At 35.9% G+C, this 19,552-nt stretch overlaps 1 protein-coding gene and 1 non-coding gene across 3 annotated transcripts in view; both read right to left on the bottom strand.

The window, feature by feature from the left end:
- PDZRN4 (PDZ domain containing ring finger 4) overlaps window positions 1-19,552 on the bottom strand; it is a 419,179-nt gene that overhangs the window by 385,743 nt on the left and 13,884 nt on the right. The window lies entirely within an intron of this gene.
- Window positions 18,532-18,604, bottom strand: TRNAC-ACA (transfer RNA cysteine (anticodon ACA)). Its single transcript has one exon. It is a non-coding gene; the product is annotated as a tRNA-Cys (tRNA).

The following is a 19,552-nucleotide window of genomic DNA, read 5'->3' on the forward strand; positions in this document are numbered from 1 at the left end:
GGAATAAAATGTTAGTTTTTATTTTTTAAATTATGAATTATTTGTACTACTTGACTTTGTATAAACATGTTATGTGTAAAACTTATAATGTGTTAGAGCTTATACTTGAATAGAAGTTTTTTATAGAAAAGAACTATAAATAGCAGAAATAGATTTCAGGGTTTCAGAATGAAAATGAGTTAACTAATTTTTGGACTTTAGTTTCTTCTGGAAAAAGGATTCGAAATCTTAAAATGATTTAGGTAGTACAGGACTTTAAACCTTAAGCAAAATCCACTGTACCAATCAATACCAGGAACTACACAAAAAAACATAACAAGCCTTGTATTTTGAGCACTGTGTAAATTCACATTTCTACTTGGCTTTCAGAATTCCCAAGAATACTCCTTCAAAAGAAAAAGTAATTCTAAATGGCATTTTTTTAATACTATAGTTTCATTTTTCAACAACTGCATACAAATAAAATATTTCTTACATATATTTCATAATGATATTTTAAATACAGCCACCAATCGCTGGAAATGAGCAACAAATACAGAAAAGTATGATGCTTCTAGTGCATTTTTAAGAATGTTGCAAGATTTTAAGTTTTTTTTAATAGTTGCCCTCCAAAACAGTACCAATACTAATGTGAGACAATATTTACATTGCTTCTGAACACTTTCAATAGAAAACATACTACTAACTTGCTGATAAAGTGATATCCAATTTTAAGATGCATTTTATCTGTATCCAAATGACCTTTTAGAACCCTAACAAAGTAATTGCTGATTTTTAAAACTCATTTCCACTCAAAACAAACCACTTTTTTTCTTACAGTTCATTAACTTAGACACTCATTTGTATCCCTGGAGCTCTTTCCAAAATAAAGATAAAAAATTATTTTTATAATGAATCAAAGTGCTGACACATTACTTTCAGACATGGCAAAGAGAGAGGAAACACATGCGCGTGTGCATGCGTGCACACACACACACACAGGTGCAGGCAGGCACTAGTAAACTTAGGGAAATTCACAGGGTTTAGGCACCTTCTCAACCTCCTACAATTTAACCTGCACACTTTTAAACATTTAGAGCGTGAAAAATGAAAGTGAAGGATTAATTATCTTCACGAAATCATCCATAAAATCTGGACATGAAAACCTTCTATAAAATCTTTGTTTTTGTAACAACATAACAAACATAAAGAATAAGAAAAAATATTTGGGAAAAATGAACAATTTCCACTTCCTTTTCTTAACGTGGCCTCTTTTCCAGAGAATAACGATAAGCAGGAGGGAAAAGAACTACAGAGCATGTTTCCAACAGATCCAAGGCTCAAACTTTTATTAAAAAACAAAAATCATACATTCTTCTTAGTTTTTTTTATATTACAAAGCCACCTCCATGTCAAGAATTAATCCAAATATGGTAGAAGATGAACAACAAACACCTTAGGCTATGGTCCCTCTAAAAGGTCAAATTTCATCCCTTACTGGTCAAATAAGCGACAATGACAAAGATAAAAGACAATCCCTAAAAATACACAAAACGAATATTTTTGACATTTTCAGTGAAAATCTCTTGGAATGAGTAATGGCATAGAGATTGGACCACATATTTCTTCAGTTAAAAAAAATCATTTGGTAGGAAAGCAGAAGTAATAAAATTTGGGAATCACATTTTCAAAGCAGGAATCTCTCTTCAAGATATTCCTGGGATTTCTCTTGAGCCACATAGTCAAGTCTTTATTGTAAAGCTTATAATTAAAGACCTCTATTTTAGCAGGTAAGACGCCTCTAGTACATTACAAATTTGGAATTTAACAGTTGGATCTTGGGAAGAGAGGAAATTTTGCACATCAATTCAATGCATGCAAAGTTTAAAACAAACAAAAGACAGGAAATTCCGAGCTAAGGATGAAACTTGTCTATAACCTGCTCCACTAAGTGTTTTGTGATCTTTTAATAACAAAAATTATTATCCACTTTATATACTGCAAAGAAAAAACATAATGATAATTGTATTTCCCAGATTTTTTGTTAAGCAGCATACTTGGTTAATACCATCATTAACATAAACTTTGTTTCCTGCTTTAAAGGATTATCAGAACTATCAATTCCCCAGGTCTCCAATACATGTTAGTTTATGGTTAATAGTCCTTCAAATAAACCAATTCATATTTTTTCCTTGAACATAATAAAGTTGATTATGATAAAACTTAACCTCATAAAGTTTAAATTGTTGTTATTCACTGGCATTCTTTAATTGTGCCAATATATTTATTTATTACATATAACTCCTAGCATAGCATTTAGCATACAATAAGGACTCTTTTAATGTTAGGGCTATTATTAACCTTTATAATCATCATTGTCCTAATTACTATGATGGGTATAAAGAGCCATCTGTTACAAAATTTATATTATGTGGTGATATATATTTTTGAGTTTTCTCTCATGAGAGAAATATTGGAAATATATGTATAAACTGTAGTCAAATACATGCATAAATTATATGCATATATTGGAACTATATGTATAAATTGTCAGAAATACATGTATAAATTATAGTATTGGAAATATATGTATGAATTATAGTCAAATAATTTATTTGATAGCTCTTGTTTCTACCTTATAAAATGTTTAGATATGTAAAATATTGCTAGAGTATTCAGCATTTTTAATTTCTAAATAAAAATTATTTTTCAATTGTTCACTTAACATAATAATCCTCAACTAATCATTTCTTTCAGCTTTAAGATTCTATATTACCATATGTATGCCTGGGAACCTCTTATCTTAGAGCTAACATAGTATGTTTCAGTGACTTAATTCTGAGTCAGTAGGCTCTGACAGTCCCACAGTTCTAATTTGGACACCCCCACCCCAAATAAGAAAGGAAACCGCTCTAGGGGGAGATATGCTTTGCAAAGTTCTGGATTACAAACTGAAATCTCATCTAGGTCAAAGCTTGGGTAAGCAGAAAAACAAAGACTCTTTTCTTTGATCATTCTTATCTCTCGGAAAGAATTAGGCCTCTGAAAAAATAACACCCACACATTCAGCAAGGTGAAAGGTTTTATAACACAGTGTATCTAGGCCAAAAGTATTTATTTAGGGATCATATTAATATTTGTGACACTGTAATAAAGAATGTAAATTGGTTCTACAAAAAGAGTAACATTAAAAACTGAACATGCCAGGATGATCAAATGAGATAACGTCAAAAGAAATACAATATTACTTCTTCCTCTAGAGAAAACTGGGTAAAATAGGAAGATTATAATTGCTTCATGATAGATAAGTTAAAAAAAAAAAAACAGGAAAGCTTTTTTCATCCACTTAGTACACTTTTACTGGACACTTCACATATGTTAAGCATAGGAATTTGACAGCAACGCTAGATTGGCTTTATCCTTATAATCTTGTATGTATTAATTTATTCATTAAACAACTGAGTGCCCACTGCATGCCAGGCAGTGTGTGAGGTGTTGAAGGTGCAGGAAAAGGTAGGATTTCTGAGTTCACCATAATATGAACAGGTGCTTCACCAAAAGGGATACTGAAATGGCCCCAAACCTTCAAGACATCAACCAGTGAAGTTGCTCAGTCATGTCCAACTCTTTGTGATCCCATGAACTGTAGCCTACGAGGCTCCTCCATCCATGAAATTTTCCAGGCAAGAGTACTGGAGTGGGTTGCCATTTCCTTCTCCAGGGGATCTTCCTGAACCAGGGATTGAAACCAGGTCTCCCGCATTGCAGGCAGACAATTTACCATCTGAGCTACCAGGGAAGCCCCTTAAGACATCAAGGGGCTGTGTATATACCAGTTCACTAGATGGATTAAATTTAAAAAACACATAATATTAAGTCCTAACAAGAATGTGAAGTAATTGGCTCTGACCCTGCTAATAAGAATATAAATTGCTACAATCATTTTAACAAATATATTCAGCAGTAGTAACTATGCATATATTTTCTGAGTCTGTGAAATACAAATATACTCCTGGTGTGTGTGTGTGTCCATTCTCTGATTCTGTGGCATACAAATGACACATTTATTTGTATGTCGAATGAATTCTCATACATTATCTACTTTGACTCATCTATACAAACCACATTTGCAGGTGTGTGTGCCAGAAATATAGGTATATAGTCACCAAAAGACGCACAAAAGAATATTCAGAGTAAGTTATTATAATAACCCAGAATTAGTAATTCCACTAATGATACATCTGATAACTAAATTGTGGTATACTGAAATGCTAAACAGCAATGAGAGTGAACAAATGACAGTTAGACGAAATAATACCAGTGAATTTCACCAACACAATGTTAAATAAAAAAGTCATAAAGAATACCTATCAAGCGATTCTATTTAAGCACAGTTCAAAAATAGGCAAACTTGGAGGACGGCAGTGGCGGAACCCTGATGCTGGGAAAGATTGAAAGCAAAAGAAGAGGGCAGCAGAAGATGAGATGAATAGATAGTATCACTACCTCAATGGACATGGATTTGAGCAGGCTCCAGGAGATAGTGGAGGACAGGGAAGCCCAGCATGCTGCAATCCAGGGGGTCCCAAAGAATCAGACACCACTTAGCGATGGAACAACCACAATGGTGGAACAGAGAAATACAGCAGATTCTTGCAGTGCTTGGAATGATTTGTCTTGACTGGGAAGCTGGCTGCACGATTGGCTTCACTTTCTGACCGCTTATTGTACCAGATGCTTATCATTTATGACTCTTCTGTAGCAAATTTACTTAAAAATAAGCACCACGTACCATTCTTGATTAAAGATGGCGTTGAACATGTTGTAGGATAGTGAAGACAAGGGAGAACACTAAGTATGGTGAATGAAGTAACAAGGTTTTCATTACCTTCTGGCAATTTTCTACTGTATTTGCCATAGGCCTCATTCCTCACATATGGGCATCTGAGGTACTTACCCACTAGTCTGATTTGCTGTTGTTCAGTCGCCAAGTTATGTCCAAATCTCTTGCACCCCCTGAACTGCAGCACACCAGGTTTTCCTGTCCTTCACTGTCTCTTGGAGTTTGCTTCAACTCGAGTCCATTGAGTCAGTGTTGCCATCCAATCATGTCATCCTCTGTTGCCCTCTTCTCCTCTTGCCGTCAGTCTTTCCCAGTATCAGGATCTTTTCCAGTGATTCAACTCTTCACATCAGGTGGTCCCCCAACTATCCGAGCTTCAGCTTCAGCGTGTTTTTACAATTAATATTCAGTGTTGATTTCCTTTAGGACTGACTGTTTTGATCTCCTTGCTGTCCAAGGGACTCTCAACAGTCTTCTTCAGCACTACAATTCAAAGCATCAATTCTTGGGCCATCAGCCTTCTTTATGGTCCAACTATCATATCCGTATGACTATTAGAAAACCATATCTTTGACTATATGGACAGATGTGTAAACAGACTGAAAAATTAATCAGAAAGATTTCTAGATCTTTTTTGTAATCTTTCTGATTAAGTACCTTAACTTTCAATCTATTTACACATCCTGGTGAAACCAATTTTTGACTAATCTTTTAATCATTACATTACCCGTGTTATCCTCCTGCTTAAAAAATGATTACTGACTCCTCATTGCTTACACTATAAAATCTAAGTTTTAAGCTAAACATACAATGCTTTCCATCAACTTCATCAAAATCTGAATTCAAATAACTTCCCATACATTATCTAACTTGACTCATCTATACAACTCTTAATAAGAGCAGTCTCTAATTATGGCTAAGGGCACAGACCCAAGAACCCCTACTCTGTCATAATGGCAAATTACTTGATCTTTCTGTGCTTCAGTTTTCTTGTCTGCAAAAAGGGGATACTACTAGTATCTATTATACCAACATCATAGAGTCTTCATGGGGATGAAATGTTAATACCTCCTACACAACTGTAAAGAATATTTGACATACAGAAATCTGTATGTATTGCCTATTATTTTTCATCATGTTAATCAGCCAAAATTGTTGTCAAGCAACAATATAGTCAATACTGCCTTGTCATTTGTTCACAGCATTCTTCCTAAATATGGAAAGCCCCTGCTCCATCCTCTCTTCCATCTTAATCTCTTATCTTTCTTTTAAAATACCATTTCATTCTTAAAACTTTTGGCCACCATAATACCAGGGAGGCATTATGGAAGTCCCTCTGTGCCAGTCATTCATCATCATCTGTTCTTTTGCTTTTGTTTTTTAATATACACCATCTTCATGTGTTGATATAAGGTAGTTGTTGTTATAGTTGTTGTATAGTTGCTAAGTCATGCCCAACTCTTTTGTGACCCCGTGGACTGTAGCCCACCAGGCTCCTCTGTTTATAAGATTTCCCAAGGAAGAATAATGGAGTGGATTGCCATTTTCTTCTCTAGGGGATCTTCCTAACCCAGGGATTGAACCTGCATCTTCTTCACTGGAAGGCAGATTCTTTATCACTGAGCCACCAGAGACGACCTTAAGGTATTTAAGGTAATTTAGAAACTTGTATGCAGGTCAGGAAGCAACAGTTATAACTGGACATGGAACAACAGACTGGTTCCAAATAGGAAAAGGAGTACATCAAGGCTATATATAGTCACCTGCTTATTTAACTTATATGCAGAATACATCATGAAAAACACTTGGCTGGAGGAAGCACAAGCTGGAATCAAGATTGCCAGGAGAAATATTAATAACCTCAGATATGCAGATGCTACTGCTGCTGCTGCTAAGTCGCTTTAGTCGTGTCCTACTCTGTGTAACCCCATAGACGGCAGCCCCCCAGGCTCCGCCGTTCCTGGGATTCTCCAAGCAAGAATGCTGGAGTGGGTTACCATTTCTTTCTCCAATGCATGAAAGTGAAAAGTGAAAGTGAAGTCACTCAGTCCTGCCCGACTCTTCAGGACCCCATGGACTGCAGCCCACCAGGCTCCTCCATCCATGGATATGCAGATGACATCACCCTTATGGCAGAAAGTGAAGAACTAAAAGGCCTCTTAATGAAAGTGAAAGAGGAGAGTGAAAAAGTTGGCTTAAAGCTCAACATTCAGAAAATGAAGATCATGGCATCCAGTCCCACCACTTCATGGCAAATAGATGGGGAAACAGTGGCTGACTTTATTTTTCTGGGCTCCAAAATCACTGCAGATGGTGATTGCAGCGATGAAATTAAAATATGCTTACTCCTTGGAAGGAAAGTTATGACCAACCTAGATAGCATATTGAAAAGCAGAGACATCACTTTGCCAACAAAGGTCCATCTAGTCAAGGCTATGGATTTTCCAGTGGTCATATATGGATGTGAGAGTTGGACTGTGAAGAAAGCTGAGCACCGAAGAATTGATTGCTTTTGAACTGTGGTGCTGGAGAAGACTCTTGAGTGTCCCTTGGACTGTAAGGAGATCCAACCAGTCCATCCTAAAGGAGATCAGTCCTGGGTGTTCATTGCAAGGACTGATGTTGAAGCTGAAACTCCAATACTTTGGCCACCTAATGTGAAGAGCTGACTCATTTGAAAAGACCCTGATGCTGGGAAAGATTGAGGGCAGGAGGAGAAGGGGACGACAGAGGATGAGATGGTTGGATGGCATCACTGACTCCATGGACATGGGTTTGGGTGGACTCCAGGAGTTGGTGATGGACAGGGAGGCCTGGCGTGCTGCGGTTCTGCTGCTGCTGCTGCTGCTAAGTTGTTTCAGTCGTGTCTGACTCTGTGTGTCCCCATAGACGGCAGCCCACCTGGATCCCCTCTCCCTGGGATTGCTGCGGTTCATGGGGTCACAAAGAGTCGAACACACTGAGTGACTGAACTGAACTGAACTTCTAGCAACAAGAGCCTATTCAAATTCAAGTGTGTTTAATTATTTAGTAAATCGGGTGTAGTAAATTTTACTGTGAAAAGTGATTATCTTTTAATCAAATTCATTGAAATAAAATTGAAAAATAAAATTGTAAAATAGTTAAAGTGTACACTGTAATGATTTGATATACATATATATTATAAAGTGATTCTCACCATCTAGTTAACTGACACATCCATCACTTTATTCATTTATTAGTAATGCTTAAGTTATATTCTCTTAGCAAATTTCTATTATTTAGTAGAGCAGTTTCAACTGTACTCATGTTCTAGAGATCCTTAGACCTCATTTATCTTAGAAATGTATGTTTGTATACTTTTACCAACCTCCCCCTATTACTTTCACATCTAAAATCAATATACAAAATTCAGCTGCAATTCTATAAATGAGGAACTATCAGAGAAATTAAGAAATCAATTACACTATCAATTTCAATAAAAAGAATAAAATACTTAGGAATAAAGTTAATTGAACAGATATAAAAAAGAATTATAAAAACATTGATGAAAGAAACTAAAGAATACACAATAAATGGAAAGATATTTTATGCTTATGGCTTGGAAAAATTCCTATTGTTAAAATGTCCATACTATCCAAAATTATCTGTAGATTTAATGCAATTCCATCCTATCAAAATTCCAAAGGCATTTTTCACAGAAATAGAAAAATCAATCCTAAAATTTGTACAGAATCATAAAAGACCTTTGAATAGCAAAGCAATATTGAACAAGAAGAACAACACTAGCCAACATCACACTTTTTGGTTACAAACTGTATTACAAAGCTATAGTAATCAAAACAGCATGCTATTAACATAAAACCAGGCACAAAGATCAATGAAACAGAATAGACAGTCCAGAAATAAAGCCACATTAGGAATAATTTATGACAAAAGAGGAAAGAATATAAAATGGGGAAAGGACGGTTTCTTCAGTATGTGTTGAGAAAACAAATAGCTGCAAACAAAATAATGAAGCTGAACTCCTATCATGCACCATCAGAAAAATCAGCTCAAAATGGATTAGACTTGAACATTAGCCCTGAAATCACAAAACTCCTAAAAAAGTAAAACTGAGGGGAAGTATTCTCCTTGACATCAGTATTAAGAATCATGCTTTTTTAGTTTGACACAAAAAGCAAAGACAAGAAAAGCAAAAATAGACATGTGGGACTACACAAAACTGAGAAGCTTCTGACTATCAACAAAATGAAAAGGGCACCTACAGAACAGAAAAACTGTTTACAATTGCATATATATTTTAAAAAAAGTCAATATCCCCAAAATATGAAGAACTTATACAACACTACACCATTTAATTAAAGAAATGGTCAGAGGAACTGAATAGACATTTTTACAAAGAAAACATCCAAATGGTCAACAGATACATGAAAAAATGCTCAAATACTAACCATCAGGGAAATGCAAATCAAGTCCAAAATAATATATCACTTCATACATGTTAGAATGACTATCACCATAAAGATAAGAGATGTTGGTAAGGATGTGGAAAGAAGGGAACCTCTGTATGAATTAAATTGGCATAGCTACTATGGAAAACAATATAGATTTTTCTAAAGAAATAAAAATAGAACTACCATATGATGCAGTAATCTCACTTCTGGGTATATTTCTAAAAAGTGAAAATAAGATAGTGAAGAGATAGCTGTACCCACATATTCACTTTAGCATACTCACAATAGCCAAGATATGGAAACAGTCTAAGTATCTATCAACAGATGATTGGATAAAGAGCATACACACACATGCACACACACACATATAAAGGAAAATTATTCAGCCACAAGAAAGAAAGAAAACCATACTGTTTGTGACAACATGGATAAACTTTGAGGGCATTATGCCACACAACACTATATGATATCACTTATATGTGGAATATTTAAAAGAAATAATGAAACTCATAAAAACAGTAGAAAACTGGGTAGAGTAGATTACCTTTTATATAACTAAGACATTTTTGCTAACTAATGATTTCTAAATATGATTTCATAAAGAAAATTTATTTTCTTCTACTTCATTATGACAGATTATGTAAATATATCAAATCCATAATTTACATAAAATTATTTTAAAATTTAATTTAAAATTATACATATTTTTCAACTATACAGTGCTAAATTTTATCCTGATCTGTATTATGAAATATAATAATTTCCCTATAAAGTGAGCAGCACAGTCAATTGCTCTTTTACTCTTATGAGTTGGAGATTTATTCCTACACCTTTAAAGCAACATAGAATTGTTTAAAATATTTTAAAAATAATGAATAATATCTATTCTTCTGGACACTTTTTATATGAAAATGATAATGAATCACCTGTGAGATGTTGATTATTAAAGGAGTGATAAACTTTTTAAGAACACAACTGCTTAACAAAGAGGAGGGAAGTCAATTAAAGTAACTTTCATACAGACATTGGACTGTGATGTGGCCACAACAATTCATAGGTTAAGAAGAACAAATCCACTGGACACCTGCCAGCTGCCCTTTCTCTTTTGTGATGCTTTCGCAAGGCAGTGAGAATAACATCAGTATTCCTTTTAGAAAGGAAAGGAGAAATACATACAAAGTTCTGGAAAAGCATCGGAATCTACTAGGAGTACAACAGCACGTACTACACAGAAGAACAACTTTCTTGAACTTGGTTTATAAAGTTCCAAGTGACAAGCTGAGTGAGTTGTTCCTTAAGCTTCTCAGAACAGCTCACAGCTGGGACTACTGTTAATTATTCCAAGCAGCTCTAATCTGAACTTCAAAGAGTTTCCCCAGCCACTCCCCAGTGCTCTAGGAAGCTACTAAGTCTGTCTTTTCACCTAACCATTTACAAGGTTTGGAAAAATTGAAAACATCTTTCATCTTTTCAGTTCCTCTGTGGTTAATCATGGTTTTGTTGATTCCATGTTCAGTCAGTGCTATTTTCTGCAAATCTACTCTGCAGACAAGCACGTGAATTCAGTAATCTTTGCCAGTGTTCTTCGAGTTTAACGACAAAAAATCTGAAGGCAAACATACATGTCTGCAGGTCCAAAGCAAGCATTTACATAAACAGAATTTGAAACACTATGTTGCAGACTTGAATTCTTTCTTATTTACAGGCTAGATGAAACAGTCTTGAGAAATACAATTGCTTTAATCCATTTACAGTAGATCTTAGGGATTTAAAAATTTAAACAGTGAGTCTTTCAACTTTTGACTGACCTTGTGATAAAGATGTAAAGTGAAGGAATAGGATGTAACAGGGGGCTGGCTGCTTGGCACCTGAAAAATTCCTGGATCTAGTCCAGATGCCTAAAATTTTGACCTTGATGTCTATCCATTTATTTATTCCATCATTCAGAGAGAAATAACAGAGAGCTTTTGGTTTGCCAGACACAATGCTGAGAGCAGAAGGTGTCCTAGAACTAGAAAGTTCAATAAAATTTGAAACTATGAAATCAAACCATACCTTTGTTGGTGGAGAACAACAAATAATAAACAGGAAAACATAAAAAGTGCTATGGAAGTGAGAGGTATAATAGTCTACCAGCAACAGAGAGAAGAAAATAATTCCCCTTGGTGAATTGTGAAGGGCTTCCCTGATGGCTCAGAGGATAAAGCGTCTGCCTGCAATGCGGGAGACCCAGGTTTGATCCCTGGGCCGGGAAGATCCCCTGGAGAAGGAAATAGCAACCCACTCCAATACTCTTGCCTGGAGAATTCCATGGATGGTGGCGCCTGGTAGGCTATAGTCCAAGTGGTTGCAAAGAGTCAGACATGACTGAGCAACTTCATTTTCATTTTTGCTTTCAGGGAGTGGAGGACTTTTGAGGATAGTCAGAGACTTCCTGGTGAAAAAGGGGATGTGGAGTGGGGGGAAATGTCAGAATACCAGGTAAAAGGGAAAGAAGGAGTCAATGCAGAGAGGCCTGAAGATAAGAAAGGGGAGAAGTTTAATGTGATTGAAGTAGAGGGTCTAAAAGTGAAAACTGAAAAAAAAAAAAAAAAAAAGCAAAGGTTTTGAAGGTATGTTTTTGCTTCACTAATAAATTGGGATTTTATCCTGTTGACAATAGAACGGTAATGAAGGACCTTAAGCAAAGGAGAAAAGAGTAATAACCCTGCCAGTAGAACACAAGTTGAGTTACAAGTGGTAAAGATTGGGTGAAGGCAATGTTTATGCAAGAAGCTACTGTGCCAGTTTGGTGAAAATGATAAAAATACTTAAGAATCATGAAGACATTACCTCTGGGTTAAGTTCAGATATCCTGAGTAGGGCAAACTTTTATCATTCAAATATCTATTAGTGTACGTGAATTTAACAATATTTTTCCCTAAAGACGGATGCTGCAAAGAAATAAGAACATGATAAAGAAGATAGCAGATTGCTAGGATTATTGATGGAGTAAAAGAGGGCAAAAGACAGTAATATATGGCATATTTCAAAATTTTACTGAAAATCATTTCTGGATCTCAATTTAACATAAGTCCCAATGATGTTATAGGGGGTCCCTGGTTCAGGACATCAGCGAAAAAAGATCCTGAACTCAGATCTTCCCACAGAATCTGTAGATGATTATGGAACAATTTCCTCTGAACAAAAACCTAAAGTGGCCACCTTAAATCAAGATAACAAGAGGGAAACCACACTGAAACAGGTAGAAGAGGCTGAGAAACAACACAGCCATAAACAGCATCCCCCAAATCAGGTATGAACTAAAAACCTAGACCTTCTCCCTGATGAGTGAAGATTTCCTGCCTCACATCGGTTCAGTTCGGTTCAGTGGCTCAGTTGTATCCGACTCTTTGCAACCCCATGGATTGCAGCACACCAGGCCTCATGTCCATCACTAACTCCCAGAGTTTACTCAAACTCATGTTCGTTGAGTTGGTGATGCCATTCAACCATCTCATTCTCTGTCGTCCCCTTCTCCTCCCACCTTCACTCTTTCCCAGCATCAGGGTCTTTTCAAATGAGTCAGTTCTTCGCATCAAGTGGCCAAAGAATTGGAGTTTCAGCTTCAGCATCAGTCCTTTCAGTGAATATTCAGGACTGATTTCCTTTAGAATGGACTGGTTGGATCTCCTCACAGTCCAAGGAACTCGCAAGAGTCTTCTCCAAAACCACACTTCAAAAGCATCAGTTCTCAGCACTCAGCCTTCTTCATAGTCCAACTCTCACATCCATACATGACCACTGGAAAAACCATAGCCTTGACTAGATGGACTTTTGTTGGCAAAGCAATGTCTCTACTTTTTAATATGCTGTATAGGTTGGTCATAACTTTCCTTCCAAGGAGCAAGCGTCTTTTAATCTCATGGTTACAATCACCATCTGCAGTGATTTTGGAGCCCCAAAAAAATAAAGTCTGCCACTGTTTCTACTGTTTGCCCATTTACTAGCCATGAAGTGATGGGGCCAGATGCCATGATCTTAATTTTCTGAATGTTGAGCTTTAAGCCAACTTTTTCACTCTCCTCTCGCACTGTCATCAAGAGGCTTTTTAGTTCCTCTTCACTTTCTGCCAGAAGGGCGGTGTTATCTGCATATATGAGGTTATTGATATTTCTCCCAGCAATCTTGAGTCCAGCTTGTGCTTCTTCCAGCCCAGCGTTTCTAATGAGGTACTCTGCATATAAGTTAAATAAGCAGGATGACAATATATAGCCTTGACATACTCCTTTTCCTATTTGGAACCAGTCTGTTGTTCCATGTCCAGTTCTAACTGTTGCTTTCTGACCTGTATACAGATTTCTCAAGAGGCAGGTCAGGTGGTCTGATATTCCCATCTCTTTCAGAATTTTCCACAGTTTGTTGTGATCTACACAGTTAAAAGCTTTGGCATAGTCAATAAAGCAGAAGTAGATGTTTTTCTGGAACTCTCTTGCTTTTTTGATGATCCAGCAGATGTTGGCAATTTGATCTCTGGTTCCTCTGCCTTTTCTAAAACAAGCTTGAACATCTGGAGGTTCACAGTTCACGTATTGTTGAAGCCTGGCTTGGAGAATTTTGAGCATTACTTTACTAGCGTGTGAGATGAGTGCAATTATGCAGTAGTTTGAGCATTCTTTGGCATTGCCTTTCTTTGGGACTGAAATGAAAACTGACCTTTTCCAGTCCTGTGGCCATTGCTGAGCCTCACATCAGGCACACCAACTATTAAGACCAGCACCTGAAAGATGAACCCCCCAACATCTGGCTTTGAAGACCAATAAAACTTACAACCATGAGAACTGCAGAACCGAGGCAAACAGAAAAGGCACTTAATATGCTCATCTGCAGACTCACCTGCCCCAGGATGCAGTATAGAAGCAGCCCTTTAAAGATGCCTGGACTTTTTTACCCTTCTTTTTTAAAAAATATTTAACTGCAGTACAGCTGATCTACAATGTTTCAGGCATACAGCAAAGTGATTCAGTTACATATATATATATATATATATATATATATAATACATGTAATATGTATATGCATTATATATATATACACATATACTTTTTTAGATTCTTTTTCATTATAGACTATTATAAGATATTGAGTATTGTTCCCAGTGCTACACAGTAGGTTTTTGTTGTTTATCGATCTTAGATACTGTAGTGTGCATCTGTAAATCCCAAATTCCCAGTTTATCCCACCCCTCTTTACATTTTGGTAACTATAAGTTTGTTTTCAATGACTTTAAGCATATTTCTGATTTTAAAATAAGCTCATTTATATCATTTTTTAAGATTCTACATATAACTGGATATCATAGGATGTCATGAGTGGTAGCATAGAATATTTGTCTTTCTTTGCCTGACCTTCAGTTTGTATGATAACCTCTAGGTCCATTAATGTTGCTGCAAATTGCATCATTTCATTCTTTTTTTATGACTGAATAATATTCCATTTTATATGTATACACACACACACACACCCCCACACACACACACATACACATACCATATATGTATACATAAACCATATTATCTTTATTCATTCATCTGCTTATGGACATTTAAGTTGCTTCCATGTCTTGATTACTGTAAAGAGTGCTGCAAGAATACTGAGATGTATGCATCTTTTGGAATTAGAGCTCTCATCTCTTTTGCATATAAGGCCTGGAGTAGGATAGCAGGGTCATATGGTAGTTATGTTTTTAGTTTTTTAAGGAACCTCCATACTGTTTTCTATAGTAGCTACACCAGTTTACATTCCCAGCAAAGATGTAAGAGGGTTCTGTTTTCATTTGTTTATAGTTTCCTTTGCTGTGCCAAAAGTTGTCCAAACTTTACATAAAAGACAATCATTTGCTAATTTTAAAATATTGGTCTGATTATCAGGGACCTGCTGGTATACTCTCCATCTTCACATTTTCCATCTGCCTCACTAAAGCCAGCAGGTGCCATCTTTCTTCCTTTTCCTTTCTAGTGGGGCCCATGTTTATACTGCAGACAGCCAGAGCCTTTTTTTTTTTCAGAGAGTACCATCTTGGCCCTCCCCTTGTACAACACATCAGTGTGCCAGTAACTCCTTAAGGAAAGCTTCTACACATCTTTGGTGCCCCAGTTTTTATAACTGCTAACTCAGTTTGTATGGCTGTGACCCAGAGAACACCCCTTGAATGTATGGCTGTAAAGACCAGGGAGTAGGGGGAGGCCTGTGTTCCTCAGTCTCATGGGACTATAACAATTGGAGAGGGAGTTCTTGACAGATTACCATTCGCACAGCACTGCATAGATAGCAGACTGAAAAACATCCAGTCTTTCTGAGACAGAGGCCTGGTTATGTGGAGAGGAGCTGAGGCTCGTGGGGCAGGCTTTCTGGTCTGGCACATGTCAATCGGCCTACAGAGCTGCTCTCAGGGAACTGACACCATGGATGTAATCTTTGTCCTCTCCTTCTGTCTCATTCTAGTTCATTGGAATCTTTCAGAAAGGGGCTTACATCCTAGCATGATGTCTTGATTTTTGCAGCTACTACCAAAGGACACCTATATATTACCTGGATCTGGTGACTAACAAGGCTTACACTTGTGGTTCAACAGGGCTGTGTATATTTGCAGTCTCTGGATGCTGCTGCCTGGGGTTCTGGCTTCCAATCAGCCTGAATCTAGGGGATGACAGAGATCCTACCCTTTGGGACAATAAGTGGTGTTGGCATACCCTCAACACTGGGAGCTATTAAATAAAATAGGATGCTTGGACAATCACAAAGGTTTAGGAAAGAATCAACAGCTAAGGCAAGATTGAACACTAAGGTTTACCTACCTAAGACTAACACTTCAAAAAATGGGAAAGGTAACAGTTTCATCTAATGCACAGATACTGACACAGAGAATCAAGAAAAATGAAGAAAGACAGAAATATGTCTCAAATGAAAGAACAAGGTAAAACCTCAAAAAGAAAAAAAAAAAACCTTAATGAAACAGATATATGTAATTTACTCAATAAATAGTTCAAAATAATGATCATTATAAAACTCAAGAGAAGAATGAATGAATGCCATGAAAATCTCACAGATAAAATACAGGAAATACAAGAAAAATGAAAAAGAACTGAAGAATACCATAAGTGAACTGAAAAGTATACTAGGAATGTTTCAACAGCAGACTAGATAAAGCAGAAGAAAAAAAAATGTCAATGAACTCAGAGACAACACAAAGAAGTTCACACAGAGGAACAAAAAGTAATGAAAACAGTAAAGATAGTATAAGGGACCTGTTAAACAACAGCAAGTGAAATGACATTTGCATTACAAGAGTCCCAGAAGAAAAAAGAGAGAGAATGGAGTAGAACATTTACTGAATGAAATCATGGCTGAAAACTTCCCTACACCGGGGAAGAAGTAGCCTTCCAGATTCAGGAAGCACTGCTGCTGCTGCTGCTAAGTCGCTTCAGTCGTGTCCGACTCTCTGCGACCCCAGAGATGGCAGCCCACCAGGCTCCCCCGTCCCTGGGATTCTCCAGGCAAGAACACTGGAGTGGGTTGCCATCAGGAAGCACAAACACCACCAAATAAGATGAAGTCCAACAGACCTATACTAAGCAACATTGTAAATAAAAATGCTAAAAGTTAAAGACAACCAGAGAATCATAAAAGTAGCAAGAGAAGGACAACTTGTTATACACAAGATTATCAGCAGATTTTTTCTGTAGAAACTTTGCAGGCCAGAAGGCAGTCACATGATATATTAAAAGTACTGAAAGAAAAAAAAAAAAAAAAAACCTTCCAACCAAAAATACTCAGCCCAACAAAGTTATCATTGAAAATTAAAGGAGAAATAAATAGTTTTACAGACAAGCAAAAGAAAAATGAGTTCATCAACATAAAAACAGTGATACAGAAAATGTTAAAGTGACCTCCATAAACTGAAAAAAAATGATGTTAATTAGTAACAAAGAAAAATATGAAAATATAAACCTCACTGGGAAACATAAATACATTTTATGTGAATTAATCACTTATAAAGTTAGTATGAAGATTAAAATACAAAGTACAGAAACTCACTATAATTATCTATGATAATTAGGTAAGGAATTCACCAGATAAAAAGATGTATGATGTGACATCATAAACATATAACATGAGTGGGGAGTATAAAAATTTAGAATTTTAGGATGCATTCTAAAACATAAGTTTTTATCAACTTAAACTGTTATAAATTGTTATATGTGAGCTTTATGGTAATTACAAAGCAAAAAGCTATTGTAAATTCACAAAAGATAATCAGAAAGAAATCTAGTATATCACTAAGGAAAGTCATCAAACCACAAAGGAAGAAAGCAAGAAAAGAAAACTGGAATAGAGAAGCTATAAGACAGCCAGAAAACAGTTAACAAATTGGAAATAAGTATACAACTATTAATAACTACTTTAAATGTAAAGAAACTAGATTCTCCAATCAAAGACATAGAGTGGTTATAAGAATAAAAGACTCACCCTGTGATAAACCATAATGGAAAAGAATATGAAAATGAATCTCTCTCTCTCTCTCTCTCTCTCTCTCACTCTCTCTCTCTCTCTATGTGTGTGTGTGTATATATATATATATATACATATATATATATATATGTATAGTTAATTGTTATTCAACAAATCTTAACTAGTTCGAGAAGACTTAAATCATATCAAGGATCTTTTCTGACCAAAACAGTACAAAAGTAAAAAGAATTATATGAATAAGCTAGAATTTCACAAATATATGGAGATTATACAACACGCTACTGAACAACCAATGATCAACAAAGAAATCAAAAGGGAAATTTAGAGAAATATCTTGAAACAAATGAAAATGGAAACACAACACATCAAAATTTATGGCATGGAGCAAAAAGCAGCTTTAAAAATGAAGTTCATAGCAATAAATGCCCACCTCAAGGAACAATAAATATCCCAAATAAACAGCATAACTTTAAAACTCAAGAAACTAGAAAAAGAACAAAATTCAGCAGAAGGAAAGAAATAACAAAAATCATAGCAGATTTAAATAAAATAGAAAGCAAAAAGACAATATAAAATATCAATGAAATAAAGAAATGGTTCTTAAAAAGCTAAAACTGATAGAAAGTGAAAGAAAAGTGAAGTCACTCAGTCGTGTCTGACTCTTTGTGACCCCATGGACTGCAGCCCACCAGGCTCCTCTGTCCATGGGATTTTCCAGGCAAGGGTACTGGAGAGGGTTGCCATTTCCTTCTCCAGGGGATCTTCCCGACCCAGGGATCGAACCCGGGTCTCCTGCATTGTAGGCAGACGCTTTTACCATCTGAGCCACCAGGGAACTGACAAGACTCAAATAAAATCAGAAATGAAAGAAGTAACATTATAACTGAAACCACAGAAAAACAAAGGATTATAATAGACCTACTATCAACAAGTATATACTGACAAATTGGATAACTTAAGTCATTGATAAATCCCTAGAAATAAAATCATCCAAGACTGAATCACAAAGAAATGGAACATCTCAACAGAGTGATTACCAGTATCAGTAATCAAAAACCTCCCAACAACCAAACCCCAGGATTAGGTTCCTTCTCAGTGAATTCTAATGATAATTCAAAGGAAAACTGATACCAATCTTTCTGTCAAACTCTTCCAAAAAAACAGAAGTAGAGGGAACACTTCCAACCACATTTCAGGATGACAGTGTTACCCTGTTACTAAAACCAGACAAAGACACCACAAGAAAGGAAAATCACAGGCTAATATCCCTGATGAACACAGATCTAAAATCAACAAAATATTCACAAACTGAATTCAGCAATACATCAAAAGGATCACATACCATAAACAAGTGGAACTTAATTCCAAACATAAAAGTATGGTTCAATATTCACAAATCAATCAATGTGATAAACCACTTTAACAAAATGAAGGATAAAAATCATATCAGCTCAGTAAATGAAGAAAAATCATTTGACAAAATGTAACATCCACTTATGATAAAAGCTCTCAACCAACTAGATACAAAGGGAATACCTCAACATAATAAATGCCATATATGAAAATTCCACAGCTAATGGCACACTCAATTTTTAAAACGATTAAAGTTGTTCTTTATAAGATCAGGAACAAGACAAGGATGACCACTCTCACCACTTTTATACAACATATTAATAATATTGGAAGACTTAGCAATCAGATGGGAAAATAAAATAAAAAGCTTGAAAGTTAGAAAGAGAAATAGTAAAACTTTCACTATATTCAGATGACATAATTTTATACA

Source organism: Ovis aries, chromosome 3 (genome assembly GCF_016772045.2).
Source record: "Ovis aries strain OAR_USU_Benz2616 breed Rambouillet chromosome 3, ARS-UI_Ramb_v3.0, whole genome shotgun sequence".
Taxonomy (NCBI): Eukaryota; Metazoa; Chordata; class Mammalia; order Artiodactyla; family Bovidae; genus Ovis; species Ovis aries.